We start from the raw sequence: 10,964 nt of genomic DNA, 5'->3' as shown, positions 1-10,964 counted from the left end.
AAATCAGTATGGGGCAACACTGAGTAATTTCATTTACCAGCTCACTTAACTCTTCCCATCTTTTTGGAGCAAATTGTTCTCCCTCACAGGAGTAAATCTGAATTTACTCTTCAGAAAATGGTAGATTCTCCTTATTTTCCATGTTAAGAGGTTTTCCATGATGTACAGAACCTGCCAGATCATTTCCTACTCCACATTACAGGGCAGAGTGCATAGTGCTGTTGATGGAATATGCTTGCAGTGTAATAAAATACTTAGAGGGACATGCAGGGAAATTCCAAAGTTCAACAATATGGTATTAGTTTCTTTCCCTAGTTTTTGGAAGTAGCTTCTCACAGAGGCAGGAGAGATCTCGAAGGCATTCAGGGGCTGTTCCCTCCCGGGAAGGAAGGAGCTTCCCAAAGGGCAGGTTACCACGTTCTCTAGAGGTTAATGCTGCCTTTCATGTGGGCAAGGGGTAAGAGGATGATCTTGTGAGCTGATGTGGGAATTGCCTGTTTTCTGGAATGTTGAGGGTTGCTTTCATTAGCTGAGGGTCACCTCTGGAACACCAGGTACTTCTGAGCACAACGGGACCATGACAAGACAGTGACGGGAGACTCGGGCTCAGTACCAGCGAGGAGGGAATCACTAAATCCAGGTGCTGCTCTCACAGCCAGTGTGTCACAGACAGCCTTTATCCATCGTGTTTTGCACATGGAGACATCCATGGCTCTGCTCTCCTCTCTCCCAAGGCTGCTTCCAACAGAACATTGGATTATGTCCCTCCCAACCAACGCTGTGGTTGTGCTACCAGAACATGCCCAGAAGAGTGCTTGTGTTCTGTGTGATTCTGAACACCAAGCTGGGAGTTTCAAGACTCTGTTTCAGTGAGATATCCCTGCTCCCTGTCCAAGGAGCAAACAAGGACATTGGTTCAGCTTAGCTGGATTCAAAACTTATAAAACAAAACTCATGGCAGGGCAAAAAAATAAAGAAAAAGTGGTAAAACAATTCATTGGAAAATGTCAGAGGGTTCAGATGCAGTTCTTCCAGGCCTCCCCATCAGGTGGATGGTTCAGGAATGAAAGCAGTAGCACAGTTTGAAACAAAAGGGGTGAGTGAAGCCATCCAGTGTCGAGCTGATAAGCCCAAGATGACTCATCAGGAGATTCACACTGCTGACCTCCACTGGGCACCTCTGCAGAGACCTGGGGCACCTCTTAGGAAAGCAGAGGCAGGAGCAGGTCTGGTGTCACGGTGATGCTTGCAGACCACGATTTTCTTACTAATGATGAGAAATTATTGATAGCACAGACTTTTCATGTCGTCCCAGAGTTCTGCCCTCTATCACAGATTATTTCAATGACTCTTTTGCCATTGTTACTAATCCCTTGAAATTAGGTCTGCAACAGAATGTGGCAGTGAAGAGAAAAACACATCATCAAAAAAAGGAGGCTCCTTGAAGCGCTTGAAATTCCTTCTTATCTTCACAGTTTGGATAACCTTTTGCATAACAAGCAACAATTTCAAATATATTGGTCATATCACCCCCTCAAAGAGATAGAAGACACACTTTGAAATTACAGACCAGACTTCATGTGCAGGAGAGCTGACGTGGTGTCACACAGTAAGGAAGAACTGGTGTCTCTTTGATAAATCTGTCTTCACGGAGTTGGATTTTCTTGCCACAGTGTCAGGAATAGTTGACGAGACAGACGTGTTATTAAGAGGTAAAAATAAACAGATGGAAGAGACAAGTGAGAGATTTCAGCTGTGACTTTCCAGAATGTTTCAGCAAAGAATAACCTCCTCAATTCCATTCCCTACCAGAGATGAAAAATAGGCAATAATTACTCAAGGATTGCATGGCTGGAGCAGTGGAGCACCCATGGGTCCCTGGTCCCCACCGGCCCTCAGGGCACGTGAGGTGGGGCAGTTTGGGGTCCCAGAGAGGGGTGCTGCTCCCGACCTGCTGCTCCTCCAGACTCAGTCACTGTTGTGGAGAGCACTGGTGCCTGACCACAGGAGCACTGGCTGCCTTGGGTCCTCCTGGGAACTGGAACCTATTTTTGACCCCTGTATCCTCCCTCTTCTCTCACTCTCCCTCCCTCTGGCACAGAAGGGGCATCTCACTGCTCCCCTCTGTGGAGGATGCAGCAGTTTGGTCGAGGCTGTGTTCGCAGCAAGGGAAGGGACCGAGGACAGGCAGGCTGAAGGTGCAGTCACTGCAAGAGACCTCACTCCAAGGCATTGAGGGTCTGGAGGGTGTCCAGAGCTGGGAGCAGAGCTGGGGAAGGGGCTGGAGCACCAGGAGCAGCTGAGGGAGTTGGGGGGCTCAGCCCAGAGAAAAGGAGGCTCGGGGGGACCTTCTTGTGCTCCTTGACTCCGGGACAAGAGGGGCAGCCAGGTGGGGGTTGAGCACTGCTCTCAGGGAACAAGGGATAGGATGAGAGGGAACTGACTCAAGTTGTACCAGGGGAAGTTTAGGTTGGATACTGGGGAAAAGTTCGGCACAGAAGAAGTGGTCAGGCATTGGCACCACTTCCAGGGCAGTGGTGGAGTCACCATCCCTGGAAGTGTTCAAAAAAAATGTGGATGTGGCACTTGAGGACATGGTTTAGTGGTGGACCTGATAACTGGATTCAATGACCTTGGAGAGCTTCTCCAACCTTCATAATTCCATGATCCCATGATTCTCTAAGATGCTTCATCTGCTGGGAATGTGATGGTATAGCACCACTCCTGCAAATGTGACACTGAAATAGGGTCAAGTGGCAGTGTTGTGTGGGGGAGCTGACCTTGGCATCTGGGGTCCTCACCACAGCAGGGCACAACACAAAATCCACTTTTTTGTAGAGCTGATGGTCAAGGGATGTTGTTCCCAGACTTGGCTCATGCCCAAGCATTGCTGGAAGAGCAGAGGGTGGCTTCTGCTGTGTCACTGCAGTCACCTCTCAGCCTGCCTGCTTTATTCTTCTGTGTCACTTCATATAAATTATAAAATATTAAATCAGATAAATACCTCTAACCTTTCTGGATGATAAGAAAAGACATTGTTCAGCCTTCTAAAATGCCTTGTTTTCGCTGGAAAATGCTAATGGGATTATATAAAGGTTATTTCAGCCTCCTTTTAAGTCTGGAGACGTGGCAAAACAATCATGATGCCCTTTGTTTATGCCTTTTTAATGACTGCTTTTACCTTCGGGTACTTGAGGCTTCTGATCTTTTCAGGTGATTCTCTGGGAAGTCCTTAGACTGTTGTTTTTTTTTTTTTTTTGTGGAAACTTCCTGAGGAAGTGAATGTGCCTGTGATTTTGGAGGTCTGGAGGAGAGCTGTGGTGGTGGAGCACTCTGGCAGTCTGGCAAGGGTTTGATGTGCATGTTTTGATGCCCTTGTGTATTTTGCAGTGCGAGGGTCAGGAGCTGCAGCCACGGGTCCAACAAGCTCCTGCACTGTGTCTGTGCAGCAGTGTTGCAGCACTGAGCACCAGTGCAGCCCTGGAGCACTGCTCATGTCCTTCCCTCGAGGCCTTTGCACACAGGAGGAGCTCAGTGTGTGGCACAGCTGGTTTGCAGCCTCCAGCCCAGAGGGACCTTTGCCACTCTGTGCAGGAGTGACCAGCTGGGTAAAAAACAGCTCATGATCCAGAGAAAGCTACAGAAATAATGTTCTGCTCACTCTGTCCCATGGGAGGGACCTCCCAAGCCCATTATTTCCTCTATTTTTTTTTTGTTGTTAATGGTCTTTTCCCCAGGTTTTTGTTTCAAACCTGGTGTCCCAAACAGCTCCAGTGTTGTGCAGGGAGCTTGTGGTGGCCTGGGAATCTCCCTGCTTTCCAGAGCAAGGCAGAGCACACACATAGCAGGAGGCAGCCTGTCATCATTTCTAACAAGGAAAACATCAGCAAAAAAATTGGTTCTCAGCAGGGAACTCCACCCACGCCCCATCTAACCTGGCCTTGGACACCTCCAGGGATGGGACAGCCACAACTTCTCTGGGCGACCTGTGCCAGGGTCTCACCACTCTCTGAAGGAAAAAATCCTTGTAAGCATGGTTTTATTGTGTTAATGGATTGAGTAGTTGGAGAGGAAGAGGAAATTGTTCCTGGAGAGCAGAGGGCAGGTTAGCTGAGACAGCAGGTTTGTGTCTTTCACAGCTACTGGGGAAAGAGAAGGTGGTTGTCACTGCCTGTGGAATACAAAAGCATTTAGCCAAGAGCAGAGGCAGAGAAGGTGGTGTATCCCTTGTGTTTGGTGCAGATACAAATGACACATCCCATTACTGAAAGATATAATTCTCTTTTTTGAGGTTATTTTGCAGGTGTCCCTGGAGGGTCATGCCTGAGAGGTCAGAGACAGTGCAGAGCAGCTCCTCTTGCAGGACCGTGTTCTCTTGCTGATGGGGCTCCTTCATGCACATTGGCTATGCAAATTCAACAGCTGTTGAGTTTCTCACATCCTTTTAAAAACGTCTCTCTGGCATCTGTGTTAATTAGGGGAAATCTGCAATTTAATCACCGACACACCATTTCCAGTGTGGGGATAGTCTTTCTCAGTGCACTGCTGGCACAAAGGAGCCCCTGGAGTCCTTCCTGTGCCTGCTGAGAGCTGCAGCAGTCTCTGGGTGCCCACTGCACATTGGCATTGCTGCTGGGATCCCCCTGACACTGCCTGCCCCCAGCCTCCCTCTCCTGAAAGCCCTGGAGTCACCATGGCCCCGCTGAGGTGGCCAAAATCACAAGAAGCAGCAGAATAACCCATAGCTGTAACCATGGATCAGGCTCCAGCTCCACTGCTGGCAAGGAGAAGCCCCAGCCTGGACTGGAATTTCAGTGAATCACAATCACAGACTGGTTTGGGTTGGAAGGGACCTTAATGCTCATCTTGTTCCACCCCCTGCCATGGGCAGGGACACCTTCCCCTATCCCAGGTTGCTCCAAGCTCTGTCCAGCCTGGTCTTGGACACTTCCAGGGATGGGGCAACCTGTGCCAGGGCCTTAATTCTGGACACACACACACTTCTTCAGCTGCTTTGTGCTATAGCTCTTGAATGAAGCATCTGCTGCTTGTGAAATGGTAATATCGAAATTAATCACTTAGCATCAAAAGTGAGATCTCACGCGGAGGGTCCAGCCTTTGCACTGGTTTGAGACAGTTCTGCCAATGATATAATGGAGAACATCAAAAATCATGCTGAAAATTACAATCAGTCTGAGGAAAAATGGAAGGATTTGGGGCAGAAGAGAAGATTTATTGAAAGCATAAGATCAATCCTTCTAAGTGGTCTGCATGCCTATGTCTGTCAGGGTCTGGAGTTCCTTGGGTCATGGATGCCTTTCACCTTGTCATGGTTTGATTCTGTCCAAACACCAGGCACCCACAGAAGTAGTTCACTTATCTTCTCTTGTTACAGAGAGTTGGGCAGATGAGGGGGACAAAAATTAATGAAGGGCTCCAGAGTTGAGATAAGGGCTGGGAAAAAAACCACTCTAAGGGCAAAACAGGTTCAAATTTAAAGGTATAAAGTAAATTTATTATTAGCAATCAGGAGAGGATAATGACAAGCAAAATAAGCTTTTGAAACACCTTTTTTCCCCCCCGGCCCTCCTTCTTTTCCACCAACAGCACAGGGGGACAAGCCTTGGGAATTTTGGTCAGTTCATCAGCTGAGATTTGTTTGCTCAGGGAGAGGAGTCTTGTCTCTGCTGTGCCATGGGGTCCTTCCTATGGGCAAACAGTCATCCCAAAACTGCTGTGGCATTTGTCACTCATCCATGGGCTGCAGTCCTCTAAGGCCAGGCTGCTCTAGTTTGGAAGCTCTGCTTCTCTGTGTCTCTGGCAGCAGAGGCCTTCTGTCTTTATTTGGGTTTCCCACTGGATCACAGCTTTCTCTAACACCCCCCTGCTCCGGTGTGAGCACTTTTTCCACGGGCTGCGAGTGGATCTCTGCATCCCCCGAGGACTTGAGGCATTACAGGGGGACAGTTTGTTGTAACACAGTCCTCACCACAGCCTGCAGAGGGATCTCTGCTCTGACACTTGAAGCACCTCCTCCCCCTCCTTTTCTCCACTGACCTTGGTGTCACCATGTTGTTTTCCCTCACATGTTCTCACTTCCTCTTCCTCTCTGACTAGAAGAAAAATTGCTGCTTGGAAGTACCATTGCCAACAAGTTCCACTCATTCAAAGATTCCTGCAGGATTTTGATTTTCTTAATTATGTCATCACAGAGGACTTACCAACCTCTCTAATTAGCACGTCCATCTTCAGAGCCATCAGAGACTGGCCCCACTGGACATGGTGGAAGCTTCCAGCAGCCTCTCACAGAAGCCGCCCTCGTGGCCCTCCCCCACTACCAAAAACCAGGCTGTGCCAAATCAACACACACTCCACGAGACAAAGTAAGTCCCTCTTTAATGCTCATCCATTGCCATGATTCAGCATCAGCCCAGTCAGCCCATCTCAACTGCTCCTGTAGGACATTCAGAAACACATCACAGCCCCCAGCACATCAGCAAACTCCAGTGGCTTCCTTGAGTGGCTGGAACAAAAAGATTGTCCCAGACACACATGGCCCCTGTGTCACGGGCAGAAGTGCAGGAGCTCTTTCTGAGGTCCTTGTGTGATGCAGATCTTTCTCCAGGAAGGTGACATACAGCTTTAGGACCAGAGGAAATGGCCTCAAGTTGCACCAGGGGAGGTTTAGTTTGGATCTTAGGAGAGATTTCTTCACTGGACATTCTATGACATGGAAAGATGCTCCAGGAGAAGATGACATATGCTACCTCCCAAAGAGGCTAATTCATTTATTACTTGATTCCTTCCTACCTCAACCTCCTTACCTACCTGGAGGTTATAATTTTATCCTGTACACCTCATTGTAATTTTATTCTTTGACTTCATCAATGTTTTAACAAGCCCTACTTAGCCCTTTCATAGGAAGAGGTTTTATGATCCACAATGCAATAAGGCTGCTTATTCATTCCTGGCTCCTCTCCACTGTTTTCCCTCACAGGAAATGCTGCTGTTTCCTGGTAGGCTGCAATGAGAGTGCTGAGCGCATTTCTCTGCTGCGCTGGCATGAGTCAATACGAGTTCAACCTTTGGAAAATTGTTTCTTGAAGGCCAGAGACATTTGTTTGTCCTACAGTTAAACATCTTTCGCTGACACATCAGAGCCACCACAGCCCATCACTCAGTGTCCTGAGTGACAGCCCTGCTTAACTGAGGCCCCATGGATGCCTAACAGGATAAAAAAGGACATGAAAATGCTCTAATGTCTGCAGTTAATGGGGTCAAAGGAGGCCCACGATGGAAAACTTCATTTTCAGATGACTTTTGACTGCTATTACAGTGCTTTCTCAGCACAGTCCATCATGTTTTTAAGACATAAAAAGAATTTTCTTCTTAACAAATCTTACAGTTGTTTTCTTTTTTTTCTTTCCTGAAAAGCCCATTTGTCACACCCCCTTATAGTTTTCTATCTTTTTTCCTTTCTCTCAAAGCTTGGTTTGAACAAAAAGTATTCAGAAGCCTGCACTTCTTATGATACCCTGTGTGCTGATGGGGCTTGAAGGAACCTGGTCTCATGGAAGGTGTCCCTGCCTGTGACAGAGGGTGTAGCAAAATGAGCTTTAAGGTCCTTCCAACCCAAACCATTCTGGGATTCTATGACTTTCTGACTTCTAGGAAATTGATATTGCATTGCTTCTCAGGAGCTGCAGCCCCGCAACATGTGGCTGACAGCTGTGACCTCTCCAGGAGAGTCATTCCTGCTGATTAATTCCAGCCAGTCTCTCACAGGGCCATGGAGCTGTGTCCTGTGTGGGACCAGTCTGGGCTGCCCCATTGGGCAGAGGATGCAGAACTAAAGGTGATACAAGGGCCAAAGGCAAGGCAGGAACGGGAGGCAGCACAGGAGGGAGAGAAGATGCAGGAGGCACAGGAGATGCAAGAGGAGGTGCAGGTGAAATAGGTAGAGGCAGAAGTGATGCAGGAGGCACAGGACATGTAGGAGGCTGAGGCTGCACTGACTTGTCTCCATTTATTCCCCTGCAGCAGATATGGGGGGCTCTGCCCTCGTGTGTGAAACAATGCTAGGCACAAAGTTGAAGGCAAAACATTTGTGTTAACAAAATCAAAACCAAATTGAAAATCTGGCCATTTTTCCAAGGTGCTGGTCTTTCCCTTGACTGAGAGCTTGGTGGAAGGATTACCCAGGGAGTGAGAGCAGCAGAGCACCCTGGAGCACACCCTGAGTTGCTCAGGGGACACGCAGTGGGACACCACACAAGTGGATCCCAGCTCCTGAGCCAAATGCATTAGTATGCCATTAGTATGACATTAATATGACATTAGTATGACAGGATGGAAGTCAAACACAGAGGATTTTTTTGCCTCACCTGTGGGATTCCTAGAAACTTGATGGTTTGGGGAGCGAGAAGAAAAATCCTCTGGTTCCTAGTTATCCTCGTGTCCCTAGTTATGAAGAAAAGCCTCTGCCCCAGATTGGAAATAGTTTAAAATCCAGCTCCTCAGCACAGCTTGTGGGATAAAGCCTCAGCATTTGCCACCCTGCCTGGGGCTGGACCCAGCCCACTCACACCCAGCTGCACATTAAATTGCTCAGATGCCTCACAGTCTCCCGTGACCTTTCCACTACCCCACGGGGAGGATCAGCAGGGCTCCTTGTGAGCACCTGGGAAAGTGCCAGAGGTCATTTCAACAACCAGGAGCATGGAGAAGGGTATTTAAGTATGTAAGGGCCAGGGCAGAAGTGGCATGGTCTGGGGGTGGGAGGAGGGGCCTGTGCACCAGAAGCTCTCATTCCTGAGCTGGTTTTTCCTTACTCTAGTAGTGGAATCAGCTTCTGTGGATTAGCCCCTTGTTCCGGGGCTATGTTGCCCTTAATCTTTGTTTAACATCTGGAAACATATTCATATGTTCTCCTAAATGCCTCTGCTAGCTCTGTGAGATAATTTGAAGCAGAAGAATTTAATCTACTGACCTTTCCTACCTTACCTTAAATATTGTCACATTGGCTGCCTGTTCCCCCTGGGAAAAACATTCCACTCACCCCTCAGCTACACCTGTACCATGTACTGACCTTGTGCCAGCATCTACAGTCCTATCCCTCTTTTTGTAAGTGTGCAAAGCAATTTCTTGAGCTTTCTTGGGGAAGTTTTTCAAGATACAACTGCACTGATATTGCTTGGAGTGTGCTACTAGCAGTTTAGGACAGAGAACCCTTATGGAATTATTTTTCCTGCAATTTTATCAATCTTTGTTTAAACTTTTTAGCAAAGTTCAGGAGAATTTCCAGGAGCAATGTGGGCTGTGGTTTGATGCTGCAGGTCCCTCTATCCCAGCAGCTCTCCTTCCAGCTGGATCCCACCTGGGAGTCAAGTACCTCAGTGTTCATTTTTGCCCACACAACTGCTTGTCAGACTATGTGTAAGCTGAGCTTGAATCCTGGGCACAGTTCTGGGCCCCTCATAACAAGAAAGATGTTGAGGGGCTGGAGCAGGTCCAGAGAAGGGAATGGAGCTGGAGAAGGGGCTGGAGCACCAGGAGCAGCTGAGGGAGCTGAGGAGGCTCAGCCTGGAGAAAAGGAGGCTCAGGGGGATCTTCTGGCTCTGCACAACTCCTGACAGGAGGGGACAGCCAGATGGGACTCTGCTCCCACAGAGAGGACATGGCTTTGAGTTGCATTAGGGAAGGTTTAGGTTGGATATTAGGGAAATTTTCTTCACTGAAAGGATGTTCAGGCACTGGCACAGTAGCCCAGGGCAGTGGTGGAGTCCCCACCCCTGGAGGGATTTAAAACACAAGTGGATGTGGCACTTGGGGACATGGTTTAGTGGTGAACATGGCAGTGCTGCATTAATGGTTGGACTCAATGATTTTAGAGTACTTTTCCAGATGAAATGAGTCTATGATTCTATGATGAGGGATGACTCAAAGTTTAATTCCTTCCCTGAAGAGGTTTACAAGCCTGGATCAGTTCTCTCTGGTTCACAGAGCTGTCCCACTGCCATGGGGCAAGTGGAGGCACAAAGGCAAGAACAGCCCAAGCCCTTGTCACCCTGGGAAATGCAAGGGGAGGCCACGGTGTTCCCCAGGCACTGCAGAGCCAGGCCCAGCACTGCAGACATTGCTTCATCAGAAGAGAACCTGGAGAAGGTTCTCTGGCCATGGGCTGGGTGTGGGAGTGAATCCGTTTGGAGGCAGCTGGAGAAGGGGAGGGGTCACTGTGGATCCCACTCGTGCTCAGCAGCCATGAGGAGCCCCTTGAATGATCACGGCAGCTCCACTCGGGCAGAGCAACACAGGGCTCTGCAGTCAGCACAGAGGATTGCACTAAGGGTCCTCCTTGCCCAGACCTTGGAGTGTGTCCATACTGCACTGGAGCCTGCAGTTCTCACGGGTGAAGAAAACTGGCTGTCTGAAGTTATCCTCCCAGTCTTCTGGCTGAGTAGCAGAACAGGTTTAGTATTGCACCAGAAGAAGCTGATATGGGCAACGTGCATCCTTGGCATTTCAGCAGGGTTGGACTGCAACTTCCCTGCACAAAATCCGTCTCTCTCATCGTGTCTCCAACTGGGAACCCACCAAATTCCAACAAATGGGATTCAGAAGCATGTCAGGGTATGAAACAGTCCTTCTCTATTGGGATTTTCCCACATTATGGTTCTTATTCCTGTTCCCAAACTCGCTGGGATACATGGCTTTGTTCTCTTAGATTTGACTCAGGAATTTAAGGATGGGGCTCCATCATTCAAGAGAGTATCACAACCACTACAAGTTGTGCTGAGTGAGCATGGATGTGAAGTAGAGGCAGATTTTCCTGTGTTTATGGTGGATCAGTGGTTGTACAGAGGGATCTTCATTGAAGAGATGCAAAAGATGGAAAAAACCAGAAGAGGGCAGGCCCTGAGACTGAGTGAGACCAAAAAGCCAAAGTGGTTGGTGTAAATGGTTTT

This window comes from Prinia subflava, chromosome 15 (genome assembly GCF_021018805.1).
Source record: "Prinia subflava isolate CZ2003 ecotype Zambia chromosome 15, Cam_Psub_1.2, whole genome shotgun sequence".
Lineage (NCBI taxonomy): Eukaryota > Metazoa > Chordata > Aves > Passeriformes > Cisticolidae > Prinia > Prinia subflava.
The sequence above is the reverse complement of the archived record's forward strand: the minus strand, read 5'-3'. Positions refer to the sequence as shown.